The 25,738-nt window shown below is 48.2% G+C and overlaps 1 protein-coding gene across 10 annotated transcripts in view; it reads right to left on the reverse strand.

Moving 5' to 3' along the window:
* The window catches only part of GLCE (glucuronic acid epimerase), a 55,645-nt gene extending 38,320 nt beyond the window's left edge, over positions 1-17,325 (reverse strand). For 6 of the 10 annotated variants that reach the window (XM_037394280.1, XM_037394281.1, XM_037394275.1 and 3 more), the window contains exon 1: positions 1,151-3,950. The gene's annotated coding sequence lies outside the window, so the exon portion shown is untranslated. Of the gene's footprint in view, positions 1-1,150; positions 3,951-16,834; positions 16,913-17,187 lie in introns of those variants that run through there. The other 4 variants (XM_037394271.1, XM_037394274.1, XM_037394276.1 and 1 more) reach the window with 4 other exon arrangements.
* Between the last annotated feature and the right edge of the window lie 8,413 nt (positions 17,326-25,738).

A 25,738-nucleotide genomic window follows, 5' to 3' on the forward strand; every position in this document is an offset into this window, starting at 1 on the left:
GCTCTTAAGACAGCACTGCTGACGAATTTCAAGGCACAGCTCTTGACATGCAGAATCACTGAAGGATCAAGAGCATAAATGTCACTTCCTCGAGGCAGCACATCAACTGCAAAGGAGCCTAATCTGCTCTCCCCACCACAATCCTCCCCAACTGAAGAGTAAATCCTGACATCTGCCTCATGCAGAGCTTTCATTAAACGTTTCTGAAGAATTCCAATTTAAAGCCCCTATCTAAAGGATCCCAGTTTTAACTAAACCATTATGTAGTTTGACTTGAGAAACTGCACAAGTGGAAGAATATAAACTGAAAAGCTAATAAAACAGAAGTCAAAGACTAACCTTGAAACAAATTACAGCTGGCTACATCTGAGCGGTAGCAGAGCCTCTGGAATTATTAAATGAGCTTCAGAAGAGATTTAACTAACCAAATTCCACTGCAATGCTTTATTTATGGTATGTGTACCAGTCCCAAAATATTTGCTAAGGTTTTTTCCATCTCCTTTATTGCTTTTGCATATTTCCTAATCAAATCCAACAGGCACAAACCCTATGGAAGCCGGAAGATTTTTATTATTTTTTTTGACAGTATTTCATAACGCGGTGGCCTGAAGTTCCTTAAAATAGAAATTAGATGCCATGAACACAACATCCTAAACAAACGCTATATGTGGATTTAACAGAAATCGGAACACCAGCATCGACTTGAAACACCATATAATTAACTCCTAAAATGGCATTTTAATGGTCTCTGCCCTTCCTCAACTTGGCAATAGCATGTATAATTACTCTCTTATTAGCTCTCTGCATCCTTCCCTTGCATTCCCAATTTAAAATTAAACAAACACTCTTCTGTTGGAGTTTGCCTTCAAGAAGTCTTGTTTTAAAAGGATTACCCGTCGCTAAAAGCAAACTGGGTGCCATAAAAGGAGGCTTATTCGTGCACTTCAAGTCTATTTCTTTATGTATCTAACACACACCTGGATCTTTTAAAAATCTATTTGAATTTTCTTACTGAATTAGCTCAATAATCTTATCACCCATTAAAATTTACGCCAACACAACCTGAGCCTGCACAGTATTTCTTCCTATAATCCTCTTGATGGAGGCTCAATTTAATAAACAAAGGCAGCTCTAATAATTCAAATCTTACTTTCAAAGATGTGATGTGCCTGTCAGAAGCTTTCTGCAACAGCGTCAGTACATTTCTTCAGTCTCTCTCCAAGGCTTTGCATATGTTTAAGCCTGCGTCTTGCTTTTTGAATGCTGATCACTACCGTGTTTCTTTTCTCTCCTTTAAAGGATTAAACGCAACCACACAGACATTTTTATTAGTGCATCATGCACCATTAAATTGTCAGCTTGTCTTCCACAATTCTCTTTAAAAAAAATAAAAATAAATACATGGCCTTGAAAACATCTTTACAACAAAATACTAATTTTCTTGGCACTTCTTTATAAGCTGAAGCAAACAAAGCCAAAATTCGACCAACAAAGCATCACATGTATTTTCCTTACAGCCAGGTTGCAAATGACGAGAACCACTCCACACACAACATGTATTTTTAAAGACCGCTCTCTCCGCTCACATAACATCTACCAGAAAGCCCTTCATTTGGCTCCCCCAAGAGATTTATTTTTATTATTTAAGAGTTCACCCTATTGCCTTCAAGAGTTAAGGCCAGAACTCCCACATTTTGCACTCTGGTCATAAGGGAACAACTCCCAGAGAAGAAATACAAGTTTTTAACAGGAGAAAGCAGTGATATTTTCATCCGTGATCGTCTTCCATACACAAAGGATGGTGCCAACACATGTGCTGTATGTCCCGTGCCAAGAAGATGATGGCTTAGGATTCCCTGCATCTATAAAACTTCCTAAGGGTGCTCTGGATTTTTAATACCTCCCTTATTTTTTGTCAATGATTCTACCTGGGAGTGGATTGGCTCTTTTTCATACACTGCAGCTTCCTTCTCTCAAATTCTAATCTACTGATGAAGGTGCCCAAAATTTCCTTCAACAAGCTGTGCCGTGGCACAACTTTCAACTAGACCTGCAGCCCTAACTTGGAAAAAAAAACCAGCCAGCGCCGCAGAAATTCAGTTCCTGCTCAAATCGAACCCGTTTAGAGGATTCTGCCCATACAAATCTTTTACCTTGTGTCTCACTAACAAGTTTAAAAGCATTTGAGATATTTGACTTCAAAGGCACAAGACTCACTGACGCTTTAGATTTGAACATTCCTTCTGTTTTTCAGCACAGGCAGCAGAATTATCCCTGCACTTCCTCATCAAGGAGAACTCCTCTCTCAAATACTAGTAAAATTCCAGAAACCACTGTAGTCTTGTTCCCTGCTGCTGCAGAGATCAGTGCTGGGCAAAGGTGCCCTTGCTCCCTGCTGTCCCCAGGCAGGCAGGACCAGGCGGGTTTGTTACAACAGGTCAGAAGAGAATAAACAAGGAGCATCCCTGCAACAGCTTGGACACAGTCAGGAGAGTCAATCTGGCCAAGTTATGTTTCTTTCTGCTCCTGGCTTGCGGAAAGAACAGCTGCAGAGCCTGGAAATAAACCCTGGAGATTGCCTGAAGGCTGAGCATGAAGCATCCAAGCAGGTGCATTACCCCCGTTTCTCTTGCAAGGCGAGAGGCAGCTCATGCAAACAGCTTGCACCGGGGGCTGGAGGGCATCGCTCCAACAGCGAAGAAATCCCTGGGGGAACCTTCAGAAGAGGAATCGAGATCTCAGCACAGGCAGACATTGAGCCAGCTTCACAAGGACTGCAGTAGGTGGAGGGCGAGAGGACAGAAACCCAGCAGGAGAAGGCACAAGTGACACTTCACACAGCCCCGAGGCACGGAGAGCGGCTCTCCTCTGTTCCCAGGAGCCCAAAGCCCCACTGGCAGCAGCAGCCCAACGTGCCAGCACCTCCGCAGAAAACCAGCCAACTTGCAGGTTGAAGGTAAACCCCCCACACACACAGTTGCGCATTTAATCAAGAGCTCTTACGAATACACGCATAAAAGGAGAGAGATTTCTAACCATCAGCAGAGACAAGTTTTTGCTCTCTGCTCCAAGCCATCTGCTTTGTTTGAAGCTTTGCTCCACTCAGCTTCACTTCTCCCAACTCGGCTTCAGCGCCGAAATGAAGCTTTGGATTCCTGTTATATTTCTGAAATTACAGTGATTCCAGCACAGTTTGGTAGGTCATTAATACATGTTACTGGGCGATTAGAACCCTTTGCTTGCAACCTGCAATTTCAGTGCAACCACAGCAGTGTTATCAGATAATGTGTTAATAACCTGCTGTGTCTAAATACGGTGTTACAGAGATAGGCATGTGCTGGTTTCGGAACAACAAAACAAATAGCCAAGCACACAGATTTTACACAACCAGTTCCAAACTCCCGACTGAAGATGAAATCCTGTTTCTAGATACAGGCTAACACTTTATAAAACACGGCAGGAACTCAGTACCCTCAAACACAATTAAAACAGCAAGGACTTAGTGTACCCTTTTTTTTTAAAAAAAATATTAAAAAGAAGTAAAGAAAAAAGGACTACTCGTAACTGCCCACAGCTTGCCATAGGAGGTACAGCCTTTACAGCAGCATGGGAAGGCTGGACAACAACGTAACTCCAGCTTTGGTATAAAGTTTTAAGATGCTCTCTGGAGGAAGCCTCACATAAAAAGAACAAGACTTTTCCACCTTTGATAACAAAAGTTTTGACTGCAGGCAAAGCTAACAGAGGGGACAGGTTAACTGTTAACAGGTTAGCTCTATAGCTAATAAAAGCTATAGAGGAGGTAAGTACTCAGCCTCACCAGGAAAGACTTCCAATAGCAGAAGCAAGAGAATCTCGTCCTAAGGCCAGCAGGATACATCCTGAAGACATGGTCCAAAACCAGTTTAACTAATTTCGTTCATATTACTCTCATGAATCCATAAAAAATAAAGTCCTCCTATCTGGGCGTCAAGAAGAAATGTTATCTTGTTTCTATTAAACAGAACAGTAAGACCTCCTATCTTACTTCAGTGATCTACAAACCAGAATTTGTTGATTCTAAAGCCCAAGATTATTAAGAGGAAAAAAACCCATCATCTCTACTCCACTCCCAGCTGTTGCAGATTTCTGACACTGAGCCACAGGCACAGGCAGGACGCCCAATTTCTTCTCTGAGCTGCGTTTTAACATTTTTCCTATCTGAATCAAGAATCCCACAGGTTCAAATTACACAGTTCAGATCAAGCATCTGACGTGGCCATAAAGCCCAAGATCTGAATTTCTGCTTTCATACAATGCCCGTTGTCAACGTGGCTCCTCTAAATGTGTCGTGCCCATCCATCAAGACAGAGATGGATGTCTTTTCCATAACCCAGCGCTTCTGGTGGTACGCGCAGCCACGAGAGCAACGTGGAAGCTGCAACCCGACGTCTCTGCTAAGATGCCAAAGGCCAGCGAAGACTGACGGGCTTAACGTTATGTACTGACCTGCTAGAAGAGAGCGGAGGAGAAAAGGTGCAGGCACAGCAGCCTGCTTTCAGTGCACCGAACACACCGTGTTTCACACCGACATTTGTCTTTTATTAAGAGCGCTTTTCAATTTCAATAAGGTGGTTAAAGTGATAGCACCCAATTAACTGCTCAGTAGGAGGACAGCATTAATATTCATGAAACATTCAAAGCAGACGTGGTATTCTTAATTGTCTGAACCACCACACAACAAAGCAGCACTAATACTGTACCATCTCTCCAAAATATATTTTAAAAAAATAATCAATATTCATTTCAGTAGCTGATTTGGGTTCCATTCTGATTTTTGCCCATTTAAACACCAGTGTTCAGCTCTACCAAACTCTGTTCCTAGTGAAAGAGGAATTTTTAGTCCCATAGAAAGAGGAACCAGCCTAATTCAAGCCCACGGGGTTAAACCTGTCTAACCCAGGTGCTGGCTGCTGCAGCAAGTCCCTTAATTTGAGCTACTGAGGCAGTAAAACTGTCCCTCCCCAGTGCTACCAGTGTTCAGTCCCAACACAGCCGGGTTTTCTGACTGCAATGTAGTGCAAAGTGGTTAGAGTAACAAAAAGAAAGAAAAAAAAAAAGGAAAAAAAGTGCCCATTTAAGATTGCTGTTCTTGTCCTACAAGGTGGGGGCTCTGTTGGGTTATAAGAAATACGATTACAAAAAACACACTCAGACTAACTTCTTTTGTAGACAGTTCTGGGTTAAACACGAAGGACCTGCCTGCCTCCAGTCACCGAAGCTGAGCAGGAGCTCCTGCAGCTTCCCGAGCAAAGCAAACCTCTGCTGAACAGCGGCAGCACTGTACACTTTGCTCTTGCAGCTGCATGGGTTTGTTTTATCGACGTCTCGTTTTTCCATCCTCATCAAGACTCCTAAGCCTCCCCCAGGCAGCTCCGGCCAGGAGGAGCAGGGTGCCAGGGGCTCTGTGCAAACCGCTGCTCCCCAGCCTGGCAAAAGTTAAGCTTGCAACGCAGAACGGTGGAATTAATTTTTTTTTTTTAAGCGCGTCCCAAGAGAAATAATCGTAAATAGCAGGACGCTGAATCATACTTGGGTACCAAGGGGACCAAACTGTACTCGGGTACCAAGGGGAGGGGGTTTGCGATGCGCAGAAGTGACATCAAACACGGTGCAGGACCTGCTGCAACCCGCCCCGGGAAGCAGTGCCGGCAGGGGGCGCTCGGGTGCCGAGCGAGAACGAACCCGCGCAGGCTGGGGCTGGCTCTGCCCCCGCTCCGCAAACGGGGGCGACCAGTTTCGCCCCCAGTCCTCGCGCTGCTGCAAATGCAACCTGTTCGATCCAAAGGCTCATTTGGGGCTCTCTTCCAGCCCCAGCAAAACGGCTCTGCTGCCCCGTTTCAAAGGGTCTCTGCAATCCCACGCACTGGCCGCAGGTGGGTTTGCTTTGACAGCAGAGACCAGAGAGTAAGAAATCCCGCTCCGGTCCCCAGGGAGTCCTTCCACTTTGGGAAACTGTTTAAGGGGAAACGTGCACTACCGTCAGTCACGCCAGCTGTTAAAATAAGGAGAAAGCAATGTCACAAGTCAAGCCAAGCGTCTTGTTAGATATTTTTTATGCTGCAACATTTTGCAAAGAAAGCTTAAATCTTCTTGGAGAAGTAGACAACTTTATAGCAGCGCAACTTGAAATTCACTGTCAGCACGCAGGGACCTTGTTAACAGTCCTGTGAGTATTAAAACGCAGTGCATCACAAGTTGTATCTTGGCAAGATAACCTCCGAGTGCTCACGTGGAAACTGAATGTAAGGGCTGCAACCGCTAGGAGCCATTTCGATTGTACAACTTGCCCCACCTAAGTAACTACTGGTCATCAACAGTCCTTCTGGAGCAAGAAACATTTTACCACATGTTATAGATGATCATTTGGAAGTAGCTGTCACCACAAGGATTAAGCCTACAGTTACAGCACATGTCTCCAGGCAAACGTAATGAGCTGTGCACCTTGGATTGTACACAGCATAAAATATGCAGGGTGAGAACTGCACGCTGTGTCACCCATGGCAGGGAAAACGCAAGGAAGGGGAAGACTGATAGTTGTATTTTTGCCATTTACATCAAGTTAATAACTTCTATGTCAGACAGGTTTTTAGGATCGCACAGGTAGATTTAAGGCAAAATCAAAATACGTGATTGACAAGAGCCTGCAAAACCAAAATCCTGTGTGCTGCTCCACCATCGCAAGAACATGCACCTTGCAAGCACTGCACCCCTAGCAAACGTTGAGGGCGTAAAGCTGGCTGTCCCAGAGATTGAACACCTAGCTTTTCCAGGCACTGAACAGATCGACTTTTGACCTCCCGGTACCGTGCCCTTTTTGTAAACACACATCAGGAACAAGCAATTTAGTAAGCGTCAGAGAAACACAGCATCACCTTAAATCTTCTATAAAATGAAAAACAGCCATTAAAATGTGGCGGATCTGCAAGTGATCTGTAAGCTTTTATTTTCCCAAGCCACCAATGCCATAAAAAAGTTTTGTTGTTTTTTTTTAAAAAAAAGCATTTAGGTAAGAGACTTAAGAATTATATCTTTAAAAAGGTGAAAAGCTGATAAATCTCACTCCTGCAAGAAAGCCAATTTTTGCATATAGCTAAAAAGTGTCACAATTATGCATTACTATACAGCCTGCAGTGTTGTGGCAGCCCATTTGCATATCTATTACTCTATAAATTTTACAGTCCACAAATACCAAGAATACTTTACTGTTACTGAATGCCGATGCCAAGATTTGCCTTTCTAAGAAAACTCAGAACTGTGTGAAATCCTTTGTCTAAAGCATAATATTCATTGCTGGTGTTTACTGCAATTCTCAGTTCTGCGACCCACATAGCTTACGGTTTAAGAACAAATTCACCTTCTATATATGTAATGCTTCTGTAAGATATAAGACACCAAAAATTTACTTCTAGATGTAGTTCAAAGATCAAATACGAGTTTAAGGACTAGATGTGCGTTGTGACCAACTTTCTCCACGTTATACAAATAGGGATACATAACCTCCTGCCCAGAGCAGTAATAAACCACACACTCAGCAATAAAAAAGCCCTCTACTGAAACATTTAGTGGAATAAGACCAGTGACTATTGAGGAAAGCATCTGACAGACATTAAATCCAAAAGCACATCTTGCATCTGTCCATTCTCACCTCGCAGCAAGGTGCCGATCCCACTCCTACCAATGAGCATTCAAGGTTTTTGATACCGCATGTCAAAAATGTGTTTGTGTGAATGCCTAACTTAGATATAGGGTAATTCCCCCATCAGAGATAACCAAATATATGTCTTCAGTAACTTCAGCGGGTTAAAAGCTGGGGCATGAATGTACCTCCCCTCTTTTTATTCCAGTGTGATGTTATTTTGTATATTATGCAACGAAGTCCAAGTGTTGCATTAAGTTTTCCATAATTCTTCACTTTCTGTGATAACGTAATAGAAACAGTTCTGTTAAAAGTCTAATTCCCGGCAGGCTTAATATGAACATTCTTTGAGAGTGCTGCTCATGCTTAAAAACAGGCATTAAACAGCTAAAACATTTGATGTTTGGAAACAAAGTTACCCATCTGCCAAGGGTTTTGGAAGCATTACATACCAGGAAAGATTTTCTGTTCTAAAACCATTTCATGTTAAAGAAAAATCTCCAGACGTGCAAAGCTTAAAGCTTAAAAATAATCCCTTCCACTTACTTCTAGCTCTCCCTTGCAAAAACGTTTGTTCACTGCAAAGCACCACTTTCTTGTTGCAAACAGCCACCCATCGCATAAGATTGAGCACTTAGATTTACCTTACTTCTACAAAATAATGGCTTTTATAAATTAATCATAACACTTAAAAATAACTGACCTACTTTGCTTGGCCACCTAGGATTCGCTGCGCACAAGCATCCAAGCTACGAATTACCACCGTGCCAACGGAAGTGTGAAGGTACTGCGCACCAAGCTGAGATTTCATGGCAAGTCGCTGCACAACCTGCGCTGTCTGCAAGCTTAGCTGCCTTCAGATCGCTGCTGCGGGGGCTCGCCAAGCCTCCCAGCATGTCACTCCAGGTACTTCCATCAGGTCTCCTCAAACAGAAACGCTACAGCGCGGCTGACGCTGGCATCAGTGGCGTGCTCCTACCCACTGGAAGTACTTGAAGCGACAGAGCAGGGAATGGCAGAAAACCCCGTCTGCTGAGGGAAGCACTGAAAATAGCTTAAAAGAAGAAAAACAACGCATCTCTTGGTTGTAAAGCACCCACGAGGCTAGGGACAGGCTTCCAAGCAGAGCGGCTGGAAGACAAGCCCAAGAGCAAGTGGCAGGGAGCACCCTTGCTGGGAGACAAAGGCAGGGTGCTTGGGGTGAGAAACAGCCTGGGGCTCGCAAGGCCACTGCCAGCAAGGAGCATCTTTGCAAGCTGAAGGGCTGCGGTACATCTGTAACCGCACACACCGAGTGCTGGGGCTCTGGTCTGTCCGGGCTGTGGAGGTGACCGAATTCTTACCCTTTTTGAATCCTAAATCTCTGCCTCCTGCTTTAAGTTAGCATTAACATATGGTTGAACAGGATGAAGCTGTTCCTCCCACCTACCCAAAGGCAAGTAGCTTTTCTGAGAGTTTATCTGCCTGGGAAATTGAGATTTTTCTGGAAGAATACTCAGGGCATGAAAAATATGGCAAAACCCACTAACATGTGGAGGAAGGTGGCTGTCATTGTACAAAGCACACAGATCTCCAACACCTCAGTTGTGGGAATGGCATATAATGGAGATTTTATTTAAATTCACCTTCTGCATGGCAGCTCCAGTGCAAATTTATCATGTGGGCAAGGAAAAAAAAAAACAACACTCAAAATCAGTTATAGTGTGAAACAGAGGTGCACAACTAAGAATAATAAAAAAAATAATCGTAGCAACTCCAATTATAACATCTTCCAATTATAGCATCTTCCCTGTTCTTCCGCTGACGCCTCATCCTTCATTTTCCTTGTCTGTGGAGCAACCATAATGCTGTTCGTGTTCTTCACTATGTTTTGATTATCAGTAGAAAACCTTGCAAGCTGAGGGAAAGTTCTTTCCAGCAGTTTCCATGGCTGTGTTTCCATGGTTGGGATAGCTGCTCGCAGCCAGCAGCACCACGGCGAACCCCAGCCACACGCCCGCAGAGATGACAGGCTCCCGGGCCGGCACAGGCAGCCCCAACTGCAGATGTGTTTTCCCTTTGACTACAACCAGATGGTCCCAGAGCAGCCAGTAGATCCCACTGGCAACCACGCATCACTGAAACGCTCTCCTTCTTCGGGGTATGAAGTATGTGATCTATTTTGGTTTCTCAGCTACATGGAGAAACAGTATACGTATATAAAAAAGAAACCACACTGAGAAAATTACTTCTCCCTTACTGCAGCAGAAGATGCTCTGATCTCATTTGTTGACATTTATCATTAGGAAGAGAGACATCTGAAAGCCCTGCTAGGAGAGGAAAGCTTCTTAGGGTTTTTAAGAAAGCCTACATTAAACAGCACGGCTAGCAAGAGCCGATTAGTCCTTCAGCTTGAGATACACAGTACAGTTAACACAATTTGATTTTTTTTAGGAGAACGTAAAATCAGCTAAGACAACAAAACCAGCAGTCTTCTGTACTCAACTTCCTATTCAGGTACCTTTTTAACAGGAGATCTTGATGAATAAATATGCCTTGAAGTCATAGCTCAACTCCCCCAAAATCAAAGTCAACATTTTTAACAATATATGCTAAAGAAATTTTTATTTTTCCTGCTTATCAAAAAGCCGAAGCGCAAGTCAGATGGACGCAGACCAAAAAAAAAAAAAAAAAAAGAAGAGTATTTTCAAAGGCCCTGCCGCTTCAAACCACAAGCCAGAATCCTATTTTCAGAAAAGCACATTGTTATGACAGAGGCTTCTGCAGGTGTACGACATCCTCTCTCTCCAACATCTTGAGGCACTCAGCAACTAAACACATCCTAAGCCCACTAACTCGGCTTTGCTCGCTTATGACAACCAGTTGCAAACGCAAAGCATGCTCTTAAACAGTCAGCTCCCTAAGCAATTTAACAATTAATCCTTGTATCTGTTCAAATGCTGCTTAAAACAAATCATTAGAAAGAAAATTAAGCCAGCAGACATCCCTTATTTCTTACTCAGTCAAAACACTATCTAGCCCCCTCGTAAAACATCAAACTAAACAAGGCAATCCAAGAGCTTTTCAGGGAAAATATGAATGCAAAAAAAAAAATTATTATCAAATATTGTGCAAATGTTACCTAACTGGATAACCTTCAGGTCCATTGAAACAATTGAACTCTATCTCTAAAACTGTGGCAAATACCACAAGCATTCAGCAAAACGGACGTACCAACCACGCAGGTTAGGAAGCCTGCAGCTCCAAAAGCTTCAGGTACTCCACGGGAACGTATCCCACCGTAAGCAACGAGAACTGCACTTGTAGGGCTTGATTTTTAAAGATGGTTTTGTTGCCACAGCTACCTTTGCAGCCTGGATGGCACTGAACGCCGGTAGCCAAGCCAACGGGCTGTTAACGAAGCAGGGTGGGAAGCGTGGTTGATGTTCACCCATTTTGAGTGACCAATAGAAGCAATTTTTTATTTCTTCTTCAAGTGTTTTTTGCAGGAATTAATTGGTATCTTTTGGTATGTCCAAGAATATTTCCATGGGAAATTCAAATATTCATTAAACATAATAACTGGTAAAATAAGCTCATTCTGTTCAGATTTAGATGTCCTTTTTTCTATAAAGGCAGGAAAACAGCAAAAATACTCCCTCAGGAAAACCACACCCAGGAAGAAACAGGGAAATCATTTCACTTTCAAGATTAAAATCACAGTTTAAGAGGAACAAAACTGCCTTTTCAAGCACAAGGCACACTTACTGAGGGTGAGGTCAACCTTTGGTAACTCCGAGACCGAGAAGCACAAATAAAAATCCTGAGCTTTCACCTCCAAGGGAAGCCCCATGGCCTCACTGGTTCTAAGAGCTCCTGATAAACTGCTTTTGTTTGAGAGCTTTCTGGAATTTCCTGCATACCTTAATGCAATGAAAAAGAGGAAAAGAAATGCACCAGCACCCCATTTCCTGCGCTAGACCCGCTCAGGGACGCGCCTCTCAAACTTGCCTGTTCAGAAGGCTTCTCACAAACGCACAGCCCAAACAAAGTAAACCCACCAGCACCCTACAAGGGGCACAGAAAAAGTTCTAATACTCAGGAACCGACTTGGATTTTCATGGCAAGAAGCAAGGCAGAAAACGCTGAGCTTGAACGAAGCCGCTTTAGAAGCCAAACCAAGCGTTAACCTTCCTCGGTGCCACCACATACAAGAAGATCAAGTGCTCTGCCACCAAGTCGAGCTCATTTTAGCCTCACTCACTTCAGCTCTGCGCTTACCTTGCTTTGTTGTGGGTCTGCATTAGCCCTAAAAGCCAGCAGAGGTGGGTCACCACCACTCCTGCTTGCAAACCAGTATACCTCCCCAGCGCCTTCTCCAGGGAACATCCAGAACACAAAACACTGGACCCTGCTCGGCACGGAAACCCTTTCCTCAAGTGAGCTTCATCAGGCAGACTTTGCTCCTTAATCCAGCCCATCTGTGCATGTCTCTCAACCTGGTTCCAAACCACACGCACACTTGCTGAAGTTTAAAAGTCTTACCTGCTATTTTACATATTCTTAAACTAATACTGCTGTGGAAAGCCCATTTGTAAATAACCTTAATCAAATAGAAACCTTACTGTTCTCAACCTTACCAAGGTCAGAAGGAGACACGTGTTAAAGTTCAAGCTAGAAGGGTTTTGGGGTTGTGGGGCTTTTTGGGGGGGTGTTGTTTGGTTTTTTGTTTGATATTTTTTTTTGAGTGGCTGACCTTCCTGCTTAACATTTACAGTTGTTTCAGGAAATTCTGTGTTAAGGTTTTTATTCCAATGAAACAGAGATAGATTATTCCTGAAACAGCTGAGATTCAGTGCTCCAGAGTCTCTATCTATACAGTAGAGATTGCATAGGCAGCAACACAGGTATTCCCCAAACATCTTAATTTCCAAGTGTGACTTCAGACCACAATAAACTCTAACTCCTGAAAACATGGCCAAACTAATTTATTCTGTGATCAACAAGCTACGTGTAATCAAGAGTCTGTAAATCAGATTTTATAAAGTGACATGAGCCAACTGGTTCCTATGTCAGGAGACACCAGCTGATCTTTAACAATACAAGCAATATAAATGAGGGAAAAAGAAAAGGTGGCATACTTGAGATAAGACACTAATTAAAAGCTCATTTCCTTTGGAATTAGCAGTGAGCCTTCTTTAGAAGGATCTTATTACCTTGCATTTTATCTGTCACCTCCAATATTTCAAATTCAATATTAACATTTAAAACACAGCTGAGAAGCTACATGTGGTTTTCATGTAAACTTTGTTAAATACTAGCTAGATCATTACAAAGTCTTTCTATCCTGCTGCAGGTTTGCACACTGCTTCGCACAGATTAAAAGCAAGTGCCAAGGCTCACCTGTGGCTCTGTCGCCAAGTACGGCACAAATTTCAGCGGCAAGGAGGGATTAAAAAGCCAGCAGCCCACTCATCACACAGAGGATGTGCCATGTTCCAGCGCTGACAAGACACTGAGAAGGAGCAGGAAGCAAAAACGATGCCAAGAGGAGATGAGGTGAAAAAACAGAAGCTGCAACTGTGGAGCACAGCAGAGGGAGTCAAGAGAATAGCGAGTGCTGATAGGAAAGCAAATTTACATTTTGTTCTTGAAATGCCAAGTGAAAATCCAGCATAACTACAGAAAAGCTGAAGTTGCACTAGGCTTACTTGCATGAGCAAACAGTCCCCAAATACAAGCGTTCATTCCCAAATTTTATTTAGAAGCATCAGAGTTTTAGCATTAGGGGGGAAAAAAGAGGAAAAATCACAAAATGGCAATATTGTAAAAGGGGAACAACTTCCGACATTTTAGGTCTGCAGCACAAGGCTAAACTGATGAGTCAACTTGCTTTGAAAACCTGCAGAAATTAAAAGTTTTGACTGTGGCTCTGACATGAAAGCTAGTTCATTAAAAACATACCCAAATACTAAAGTAACCAGTTGAAGAAATACCTCATTAAAAACGTACCTTAAAACTAAAGTAACCAGTTTAAGAAACACTGCCAAGTAGAAGCCTTTTAATCTTAGGGCTCAATTAAATGTTCAGAGAAAGAGAGCTACTTTAAATGTAACCTCAGTGAAATCCAACGTATTATTTCCCTTCTCTTACCAAAGGGGTAGAGATCCTGAACAGAAAAGAAAGAAGAAAACCACTGAAGACCATTAGGTAAAAAAACCCACAAAGCAGCAGTTTTGATTCTCACCTACTTACGCTACAATGGTACCATAGGTGACCACTGCCACTCCTGCCAAATATTATTTTTAGGGGATCGGGGTTTTCTTTTGTGGTGGGTTTTCTGTTTTGGTTGGCTGGGTTTTGTTTTTTAACACATTCTACCTGTTTCTCTGAAGCAGTCACCCAAGACCTCTTTGTTTACCGCAGCATGTGCGCTAGCAAGTGACTAGCACACCTCTTGTTTTTCCTGCTGGAGTAGCACTATAGACTCAGCATTACAAATGGAAGCACTATTGTTAAAGAATCAATTGGACAATGAAAGAGCTGAGGACACTTGTCTTACAGAAAATTACTGTCAAATGTTGCCAGACCCAGCCTTCCCTCTTTCTGGGCCACCAGCCAGATACTAATCATTTCAGGTCCCTACTAATTTTTAGCTGTGTGACACACTGCGTGATACAAAAAGGGCAGCTTCGTCCAGGCTGTGCTTTAGGATACTTCTATTGATTATTAAAAAAAAATAAATAGCTACTTATCCTAAATGTAGACAGTGACATTATTAGCTCATGAAAAGTTAAAGGACTTCCTGTGGCACCATCTGAAGGGACACTCTGTATCTCCTTATTAAATTAACTCTTCCTACCTTTATTAGAGCACAATGGCAAAAGCCATTCCACAAGGTGGGCAGACAAAATAGTCGTGGAAGTTACACTGTATCTTGGTAAGAAGGGATTCACTCTTTTTAAAAAGGTACAAAGAGCACCTGGATAATCGAGATGCCTTTGACCTCAATTATATTTATCGATCACCAACTGTATCAGAAGGGTTAGCAGTCCACTGAAGTGAAAACAATGCCTTTAAATAAACAGAGCACAGTATTTCACCCAGATTTCACAACTATGCCAAAGAACATCTTAGTAGGGCAGGATGCCTCTACAGATATATTGAATATTGTTAAGGCTCATTACAACTGGCCAAGTTTAAAGCACATAATGACCTTAAAAACCTTTCTTACTTGGCCAGCTCTAACTAGGAGAACTATTAACTATTGGCAACTCCTGCGTCTAATGGAACAAGCCAAAAGGCTCAAGTTCCTAACAGTCAAAAGAATAAAAACAGCCCCGAGCCCCCACAATTTTTGGGCTGCGCTCCCCTGAAGCCAACAAGCATCAAGTGGAAGAACCAGAAGATCACACTCCTGTATGCACACGGATCCTCTTCCACTACCTGGGAAGCTGTGAAGTATTTGCTTTTGCAACATTGAAATCTTGCTTAAAGGCAGAATATATTAGCTAAAACTTTGCATCATAATACTACGATCGTGCATCTTTCTTATGCTACTCAAAGCAGGCAGAAGCAGAACAGCCCACAGACACTCAAACCTATCTGCAGCTACAGCATGAGCACACCTTATTTGTGTTCTCGTGACTCTGCCTTACAATAAAGTGCCCAAAATCTCTTGCATTACAAGATATCTTCAACAGTTTCATGCACGAGGTCTGTAGCAGCTGATCTGCATGTTGTATTCTGAACGAAGCCACAAATCCTGGAAGGTACTGTCCTCATCATTTGAGCACTCACCTGCACTCCCTCTAGCTCTTACAAAACCCATGGGTATTTCTTTAGCATTCCCTTTCCCAGAGAGTGTGTCGATCAGGTTTTCTCCTCTTCACACTCTTCGAGTGGGTGTGAATTCCAAGAGGCACAATGAAGAACACATATAGGCCACGTCTCTTTGCATTAAGTCTCGCTGAGGAGGGTGACTGTTCCCATACTAACATACCTCCAGCACAAAACCCACTTCGCCGCAGCCTTGCTAACAAAGCCGACTGCATCTCGTTATGCCTGCTCCAGCGCTCGCTCGGAGCACGCCGCAATCCTTCACGTAAATAGGTTTACAGGTGGCTTTTACTTCACCGGTTCCAGAAGCACGGGGAAACCTGCAGTTTGCTGGTACAGAAGCACTTTCTGAGCTTGGTTTGACAAAGCCTGACACACCTTAAGCTCCCAGTGAAAAACCACGTAAGAAAGCTCTCCGAGTTGAGTTTAGCTTTCCAGACACCCAACTCGGCATCTCAGCCTTACTGCAAGCGCCTTGGTGTGGGCTTTGTTACACTTTGACATCTCGGGTACAGACGCAAACACGCGCAAAATGCCTTGATGGAGCCAAAGAGCACCCACAGCTGAGCAGGGGCAACCCTGCACCCCGCCGGGCCACAGCAGTGCTTCCCCTAGGGGTATGTGATGTATTTATTACCATATGTACAGAGAGAAGCTGCCTGAGGAGCGCCTGCCATCCCTTACCCGGAGGGGCCCTGCGAGACCCCTCAGGCCCCTCTCACCCAGCAGAAGCAAAGTTGCACGACATGTTCGCACCGCTCCTGACGACGGCAGGGCCCGCGGGCACAACCCGCCCGGTGATCCCCGCTGAGGCCCAGGAGGCAGCTCTGCCTCCCCCTGAACAAACCCACCGGGTTCTACCGGGACCCGGAGGCCTCAGTTAGCACAATTTCCCCTGCTAGAGTTCGGTGAGCCTTAAGCCGCTGGGTGTTTTCCAGGCAGCTGAAATCCCACCGGGTGGAGAACAGCGGGTGCCCCCGCGGGTCCCCCCCCGGGCTCTGGGAAATGCCGAGCCCCCCAGCCTGGCCCAAGCACGCCCGGGCACCGGCGGCGCGGGGCGACTCCGGTGGGCCCCGGCTCCCCCTCGTTCCCCGAGCAGCCGCCGGGCCGCTGGATGATACAACCGGCCGCTCCGAGCCCCCGGGCCGCCAGCACCGACCGCCCGCTGAGGGAAGAAGCGGCCGCGGGGGCCCGCCTCGGGGCTGAGGGGCCGCGGCGGCTGCGAAGAGGCTGAGCGAGGCCTGCCGGGGGAAGCGGAGGGAAGCGGAGGGGCGGCGGGCCCCCCGCGGGGCGGGGGCGGCGCGGCCGGGGGCGGCGGGAGGCCGGCCCGGTGCCTACCTGCGGGGGCGCGGGCCTCGCTGCCGGCGGAACCCCAGCGCCGGGCAGGCGGGGCCGCACGGAGGAGCCGCACCCCGCCTTCCCGCCGCGCCGCCAAATGGGGAGCGCGGCGGGCGGGGCGCGCCGAAGGTGTTGGCCAATGGGAGGGCGCGGCGCGGGGCGCGCCGTGACAGCGGCGCCGGCGGGGCGGGGAACGGTGGGCGGGAGGGGCCGCCGCACCGGGGACAGCGCGGGGCCGTTCCCACCGCCCTCAGCCCGGCCCAGCCGCACGGCGGGCGGCCCCTGCGCCGCCCCCACCGCGCTCCCCCCTCAGTCGCGGCCTCGCCCCGCCCCAGCCACCGGCGCACCCCTACCTGCGCGGTGCCTGCGGCATGGGTTACGGGGGCGGGCGGCGGGACCTCCCGGGCAGCGGCGGCGCTCGGCGGCCGCGGCTGAACCCCAGCAGAACCCCAGCGCCGGGGCGGGCGGGGGGAGCGGAGCGGGCGGCCCGGCCCCGCCCCTACTTCCCGCGAGAACGGCCGGTAGGGGCGGGGCCTGCCGCCGGCCAATGGCGTGAGCAGGGACGCGGGCGGGCACTCCGGGAAGGGGCCACTGCCTATTGGCTGCGCTGTGCCACGCCCCTTGGCAGCGCGCACGTGGAGGGGCGCGGGGCGGGACCGCCCTTTAGTGAGGGGGCGAGGCGGGCGCCGGGGCGGCTGCCGGGTGGGGCCACTAAAATAACGTGTGAGGGGGGGGTTATTTTTTTACTAAAGTAATCTGTGAGGGTTTTTTAATTTAAAATAATGTGTGAAGGTTTTTTTTGTTTAAAATAATGTCTGAAAGTTGGGGTTTTTTACTAAAATAATGTCTGAGGGGTTTCTTTTATTTAAAATAATGTGTGAGGGGTTTTTTACTAAAGTAATCCGTGAGGAATTTTTGTTTGAAGTAATGCACGAGGGTCTTTTCATAATATAATGCCTGAGAGTGTTGTTTTGGGTTTTTTTCTAAGATAATGTGTGAGGGTTTGCTTTTTTTTTTACTAAGGTGATGTGTGAGGGTGCGGTTTTTTTGCACAGATAACGCATGAGGGTTTGGTTTTTTTACAAAGATAAGTTGTGACTTTTCTTTACTAAGCTAGGGTGTGAGGGTCTGGGGTTTTTGGCTGAGGTGACGTGTGAGGGGGTCGGCAATCCTGTACAAAACGCTTCCCTGCAGCAGGGCGTGTGTCTGCCCGCTGGGGATCCGGCCCCTGCCCCCCCCGCTGGGGTGCCAAGGGGTCCCCAAGGGGTCGCCCCCGGCTCTGCCCCTTCCCGGTGCCAGCTCCCACCATAAGGCCCGCTGGGCCGCAGCCGCCCCATGGTTTCCCGAGCCATGGCAAACTGCACCTTTCACAGATTTTACTGTACTTTTTTTGTCTAATTCTCTGTTGACGTCTCTGTTGCCAGGAAAACTGAATTTTACCTGTTCCTGCTCAGTGCACAGAAATCTCCTCCTTAGCCCTCTGCTGTAATGTGGGGTGACACATCGAGGCGCAGGGCACCGTCCTCCATGCTGGTGGCGATACCCAAGCCGGAGACACCCAAACTCTTCCCCCCACAAACAAACCACGTCCCTGCGCAGGGGCAGGCGCCGAGTTCCCCTGTAGCGCTTCCAGCTCTTGCCCCAGCTCCTGCAGAGCCACTTTGCTCAGCCGAGCAGGAGCAGCGTTCAGCTGCCCCAGGGGGTTTGCTGCCTGCTGCTGCTTGCAAAACCCCCTTTAGTGTTTCGCAGCCTTGCCCGCCCCACACCCCGGCCCCCTGGGCTGGCTTCCACCTAAGCTCACCCACCAGCTCCAAAAAAGCCTTTGCCGGGTGCCGGTGCGGATCTGGGAGCAGGGTGCTGTGGGGAGTGTGGGCTGAGTGTGGCGGGGGGCCCTTGGCATGTCCCGGCTGGATGGACCCTCGCAGCCCGGTTTGTGTGTGGGCTGCACGGAGGTGGCGGTGATTCGCCCCGCACCACCCGAGCCCACCTGCCTGCCGGTCTTTGATACCAACAGCCTCTCCGTGCTAAAATCCAGGTTTGGCGCGCTCCAGCTGGAAAAGGTGGCTTGACCTTCCACTGATTTTAAATTAACCAAGTAAGGCGGCACTCAGCAAGTGTCTTAATTACAGTGTTATCTTCATTACTCATTAGCAGACCCAGGAAGGTGCTCACTGGAGGTGAGGGCTCGGCATTGCCGTGCCACCTTCACCCTGTGGCAGCAGAGCACGGCCTTTCCATCTTATCTTCAGCACCCGCAGCGCGGCAGCGGTGGGAGCAGGGTGCATGTGTCACTTGGCACCTTACCGGGGCGCGCTGCAGTAAACAAGGACGTGTATAAAAAGCACAGATCTGGGTGTTGACCTTTGGTTGTGTTGCATAAGCTGGTGAAGGTCGTAGGCTGCAGGGACCTCTCAAACACTGGGAGTCTGGTGGCTTTGCAAAGCAGGAATAGTCTTAAAAGTATTGTTCTCTTAGCTTGGCCCAAAGATTGTTCCCATGGCAATAACCACACATCCACACCCCGCTCCGTTGTCTAAGTTATTCGTTAGTCTTATTTGTCACACACCATGAAAACAAAATCACAGGGTAAAATGCAAAGTGATTTACAGATAATGAAAGGTTATTGCCTTCTGCTGTTCCTCTTTGTGCGCAGAGGGAGCGTGCGGCCGGAGCCAGCCACGCTGAGAAATCTCCATTGCAAATCAGTGCAAAATCCCACTGATGCTTTTACATTTGCCAGATGTAATAGGTCGAGCAGAATACATCTTTCTGCTTTCATGTAACAAGTTCTTGAAGTGCTGTACAGGAGGTACCTTTAAATGAAAAAGAAAAAAGGAGGGGGGAAAAAAAACCAACCCAAAACCCAGTTTATTTCATCAAAATGCAAGATTAAAAATAAGGTGTCCAAGTAAAACTTGAGGGCCCCTTTCTGCCTGACGTGACAGCACAGCGGCTGTCCCGGCTTGTTTAAGTGCTCTTAGGAGTCTATCTAAAAGCAAATAGTGTCCTCAAAGTGTATTGTAAAGAAATATTGCAGGTGCTTTTGTTCCAGCACGGGATAAGGGATTTCAGCACAGGCCTCATCTACTGTAATGCATTTAAATAGAGCTTAAAAGATGCGGTTCGCATGCTAGCATAAAAAAAATTTACATTGCAATTATTATCTTGTTCCAGATTAGCTGCTGTGCCCTGTCTGCGAAATCCTTTCTTTCCGCCAGCCCGATACCAAGCTCGGTTATTCTCCTTTCAGCCTCCTCCTACACTGGGCTCTAAGCTGATGATTCATGTATTAATATGCGGTTATTTGATGACTCCTCTACCTCCACTGCTGCTATCTGTCTCTAGCAATGGAAGGAGGAAATGAATTCTTAAAACCTCAGGAACAAATAGTCCATGCACGGAGATCAATCCTGCTCCCGCTGACGTCAATGGAAACATTTCCATCGGCTTCAATAGGGGCAGAATTAGTCCTATATATCAGATATTAGCTTGATTTATAACCTCGCAAAACTCCGTGTGGCTGAAGGGGGAAAGCTGTATCTGTTAAAAATAACTTGTGGGAATTAAGTGACTGTCAAAAATATTTCTCTTTCGAGGGGGAAACCAGCTCTTGGGGCTGTTGGTTCTGAATGGGGGGCTGCCTGTGGGGAGCATCCCAGCCCTGCTCAGCTGCGGCCAGTGCCGAGACCCCCAGCTCTTCAGACAGGGCTGTGATGAGTTACTGCTCTTTAATTAACTTCTCCATCCCATCCATCTCCGTTCCGAAAGCTGGATGGCTGCAGCAGAGCCGCTCGATGCCCCCTGCCGCGGGGCAGTCCCCGACCCTCGTCCCTGCAGGGAATCACCCGCTTTCAAAACAGTTTTTACTGCCCGAAAATAAGAACTTAATTTAATTCCAGAATTACCACTGTGGCCACACACAGTGCACCGAAGCAGCCGTGCTGGGCGTTAGCAGCGGGCAGAAGGAAAAGCCCCAAATATCCTCTTCTTACTGGGGCACGAGGGATGAACGCTGCCTCGGCTCACCCCTGGCACCCCCCGCTCCTCAGTCCCCAGCTCCACCAGTCTGGGACGAGTGGTGCTGGGGACAGTAGGGACAGGTCGCGTCCCCTCCCTGTACAAAATCTCACACCCAAACTCCCAGCTCTGGAGCATCTCCCTCCCCAGCCCTGCCAGGCAGAGGGAACAAGAAGACCCAGAAATCATCACCGGTCCTTCGTTTCCCTAATTAGAAGCCACCAGCTAATGAGATATCATCCAAGCAAAATATTAGGAGTCGCATAATAATTATATCAATGAAATCAACAACAATTTAACAGCAAAGGTTAATTACATTTATTTAAAAACCTGATAGACAAAATGATGCTCAAACAGTTGGGCAGACTAATTGAAAGCTAATGTTGCTCTTAAATTGAATTTCAAATGAATTTTACATCCATAGTTCATTTTGCTAATTTCATTCCTTGTATCCTGTAATTTGTTGGCAGTGATTGATTACTTAAGTGAATAATATCTATGTACCAGGACCACTTAGTAATAGAATATGCCAAGTGTGATCATACTGTTAATAAATACAGTTTCTTCAAGGTTTCTCTGTCTGGATTTCAGAGGAGCAGGGATGCGGTGCCGGGGGGGTTGGCCAGCTGTAAGCTCCTACTTGTAGTTTCTTTTTAACAACAGGTTGCAAAAACCTTCCTATGCTGATGGCAGCTGCCCCCCGCAGCCCTCCGGCAGCACTGATGCACGGCAGCACTTCATCACCTCTCAAATCCTCATTTTCATTTGCCAATGGATGAAAATTTATAAATTGAGGGGTTGTCAGGGAATATTCTGCACACAATATTCTGTGCAAGAAGTGCCGCAGCCAGCCTTCTCCTCTCCAACCTGAAACTGCGGACCCCTGATGTCCCAACACCGAGACCCCATGTCCCAAGGCTCAACCATCACTCTCAACCCCATCAACTAAAGCAGAACCCCAACAAGCGCTGCTGTCTCTTCTTGGCCTCTTTGAAGCATCCGCTGCTGCAAAATGAATGCAATTATATCTTAATAAAATTTTAATACAGGGAATTATGCACTTTGCATCCAACCAACAATTAGCTGTTGCTATGCTACAGCCAGAGTGTAATCACAATAATGAAGGCAGCCAAGGGAAGGCATTAATCAGGAGGTGTATCATTATCCGGCCTCACCCCCTGCCTCCCCAGCTCCTGATACGGAGCCTCCTGTTGCTTTAACATGAAAAACAACCCCAAAACAAAGTGGACCCTGGGCTTGGAGGGAGCAGCCCCTCTCTGGGCACCATTTCCCATCCCAGCTGTGCCTTGGTTTGGCCAAGGAGCCGAGGCTGCCTGCACCCCACTGCTCCGGCTCTGTGCCCACTCCAGCACTGAAACCCCACGAGCAGCAGTGATCCCCCCTCCCCAACTTTCACGTCTTTTAATCATTTATTCCTTGGATCCAAAGGAAACATCCGATGAACCGGAGATGTGGGGGAAAACGGCAGCTGACGGAGCTTCTGCGGATGGAAGGGGAAGAAATTCATTAATTTTTCATCGCCATGGCTGGGACGTGAGCAGCTCAGTATTCATCATGTCAGCAGTGACCTTGATGCTGCCTCCATCCTCCCTTGGAGAGCGGTTCCCCACCATCTGCTGAGCATCAGCCTGCCCTCCTGCCCGCCAGCGATGGAAAACACCCCGGGGTGGGAGCGAGCGCCGGCAGGCGGGTACCACTGCTGGCATGAGCAGGCAGGGAGCAGGCAGCTGAAAGCCTGCAAGATGCTTGCATGCTCTGGAGCAGCAAAACTACCTCCTGCAACATGCCGAGGGGGTGCAAGCCGGCACGTTGCAAGCCCTAAAACAGGAGGAGCAACCAAATTCCTCCCGACGAACCATATGCACGGCTGCAAAAGGCCGGCGGTGTGCGTGCTGGCGGGCAGGCTGCCAGCCGCAGAGCGGACATGCTATGTTGCGGTGTCCCCAAACACCGACGCCTTCCTCTAAAGGAAAAATAAAACCCAAAGCCCACCTGGCTTGCAAGACCCTCCTACCCTTCAGAAGCACAGCTGAGTGCTTCTCATCAGGGTGGTATCCCCATTTCTTGGGTGTTTTGCAGGATTTTCCCCCAAACCCCCTCTGCTTTGGGCACCCTGGTGCCACGATGCTGAAAAAGAGCTAAATTTGCTTTTTTTTTTTTGTTTTGTTTTGTTTGGAGATGCTGCAAGCGTCGGAGCGCTTCAGCACCCTGCAATTCAGTGGGGATGTGGAATGAAAATGATTATCAGCAGACGCATAATGATTCATTCTGTTTATAATTGCTTCAAAACGTAGGGAGAGTGGGGAGATGTAATTAACTCTTCTTTATGATTGAGATGAGTGTGTTTTCCTCGGCCATGTGATGCTGCCACATACAGCCACAATTTTTTTCTGGTGCATAGATGTATGCATGTGAATGGAGTCAATCTGGGAGTGTAGCTGAAATATATCCCTAAAACACCATAGCTCCACATGCAGGAGGAGTATGTATTTCCCTGCAAGCCCCAGGAGGCTGCGGCTGTCCTGATTTTCCCTTGGATGTGGTGAGCAGGATCTTACATCATCCCCTGATTGAAACAGTCCCCTTAGTGATGGCGCATGGGCTGCCATCGCAGCGATGCTGGTAAAGGGGCACCCTGGTCCATGCCCCAGAGGATCAGCCCAGGGGTTTGGGGTCACATCCAGGTTCCGTTTCGCAGCGTGGGTCTCTAAAAGACGCTGAGCAGGTTTGGTTTCCTCGGCTGAAGCTTGGAATGGACGCAGAGCTGCGATGGGGAGTGCAGAGCTGAGGAGAGCCTGTGCAGAGCAAGCTGGAGCTGGAGGAAATGCCACCAGGGGATGCGGTGGGATGGAGAGGGAAGGGGAGCTCCTTTGCCACGTGGACACCGCTAACAGAGCTCCGTTCAGCGAGCTGCCTTCCATTTCCATCCTGCCACTAATCGAGGAGGCAAGGAGCCCACATTAGGCAAGGTTAAAAGAAAGTAACACTTGACTTTGGGATCTTCACCTTGTGCTGTGTGTTCATGGGGCACCAAGAGCCCACTGTCATCTGTCCATCCATCACGTCAGCCCTGGCCATAACCCAGAGGGGATCGTTACCCAGCCCATCTATCGTGCTGCCTGAAGCAGATTTGGCCACGGGGTTTGTGTCACGGCCCCATGTCAAATGATTTCTCCTCTCTAGCTCCAGATTTCCCAACATGCTGGAGCCGATTGCACAGCCCACATCCTCGCTGCCTCCCCAGTCACCTGCTGATTTAGGCTAAAGTGATGAAACCAGCGTCCCAGCCATTCTGGGATGAGGCTGGTGGAGTGGACTGCCAGCATGGCACGAGGGTCCCAGGTGTCACCCCAGGAAGCCCTGCCACCTCCCTGCAGCATGCCTGCCCTGTCACCTCCAACAGGAGGGACGGGGGCAGGGGCTCGCTGGGGTTGCAAGAAAAACAAAAGCAGGAAGGTGTATGTCCCAGTGTTGGGGGGTTCTGCCTCCCTCGCCATGCCTGCAAAGGGCAGTGGTGGGGCAGCTCCCAGTGCTGGGCTGGCACTGGGGACAAGGGGGCTCAGCACCTGCTGCTGCTTCAGGCCTCTGGCCACATTGGTGCCTTCCTGCAGCTGCCATGGCTAGGGCAAGGCTTTTTAGGAGGCCAAAGTATTCACAGGCAGACACACAGGCAAAAGAAGGAGCATTGGATGCAATGACCCAGGACGGGGCTGGATGCTGTGTCAGCTTCAGAAAGCAGCGGGGTTTGAGCATCACATCCCAGCTCCAGCAGTAGGAGGGAGGGAGCAGAGGGGAAGCAAAGCTGTGGATGGGGTTGGTACCGAGAGGCAGAGCAAGGCACCGCATAGCTCTACAGCCCAGGGCATGCCAGCAGCCACCCCAGCCACGTTCAGCTCTTGTGCCCTTCCAGCAACATGCCAACAGCACCCATTCTGCACAGCGCGATGGCCCAGGGACCATCGCACCGGGGGTGCAATCCTGCCCCACGGCACAGCTGGGTCCCTGGGCACCCGTGTTGTGCCCAGGGTGCGCAGGCAAAGCGGGATGCCCGGGAGCACACCATGCCGTCCCCATGGGTGCCTTTGCCATCAGATGCATGTCTCATCCACATTAATCCTTCCTTTTTCTTTTCTTTTTTTATTTTTCACACAACAGCATCAGTGTGCTGCCCAGGTGGCCTCTAACAGGCCCCGTAAATCTCCGCGGGGGGGGGGGGGGGGGGGGGGGGGGGGGGGGGGCAGCTCAGTCCAGGTTGTTTTGAGCATCGATGGGCCACTGCGGCTCCCAGCATGCTGGCCAGGCACGGTGACACCCCGCACCCCGGGGACCCCGGGTTTCAGCAGCCCCCCCGTCCCACCAGCCATACCCAGGCCGGGGGACGTGCTGCCCACCCCCTCACCCCAACTGCTGGATAATCTTGTTTTCCTAGTGCAAAAAAAATGAAAAAAAAACTCTTCTGCGCTGCAAGCCAGGGCTGGGACAGGGCGAGGCGGCTGCTAAGGTATATTGTTACAAATATATAATATTCTTTAAAGAAAAACGTTGGGTGCTTTCTGGAAAGGAGCCGGGAGGGGGGCCGGGGGCCAGGCCAGCACGCCCCGGCCCCGGGCGGCGGCACGGCCCCGGTTACCGAGGCTGCAGTGCCCTCCTGTGGGCACCGCTCCGCCGGCACCGCCGCCCCGCCCCGCCAGGGGATGGGGACCCCATCCCTCCGTCCCCACCGTCCAGCAAAGTGATGCAGGACCCATCCATCCATCCCACAGCCGGACAAGGGGATGGGGACCCTGGCCCCTCTGCCCCAAAGCCCTCAAAAGTGCTTCAGGACCCTGTCCCCCCCCGTCCCAGAGTGTCCTGGGGCACTGGTTC

Source organism: Falco rusticolus, chromosome 7, assembly GCF_015220075.1.
Source record: "Falco rusticolus isolate bFalRus1 chromosome 7, bFalRus1.pri, whole genome shotgun sequence".
Taxonomy (NCBI): Eukaryota; Metazoa; Chordata; class Aves; order Falconiformes; family Falconidae; genus Falco; species Falco rusticolus.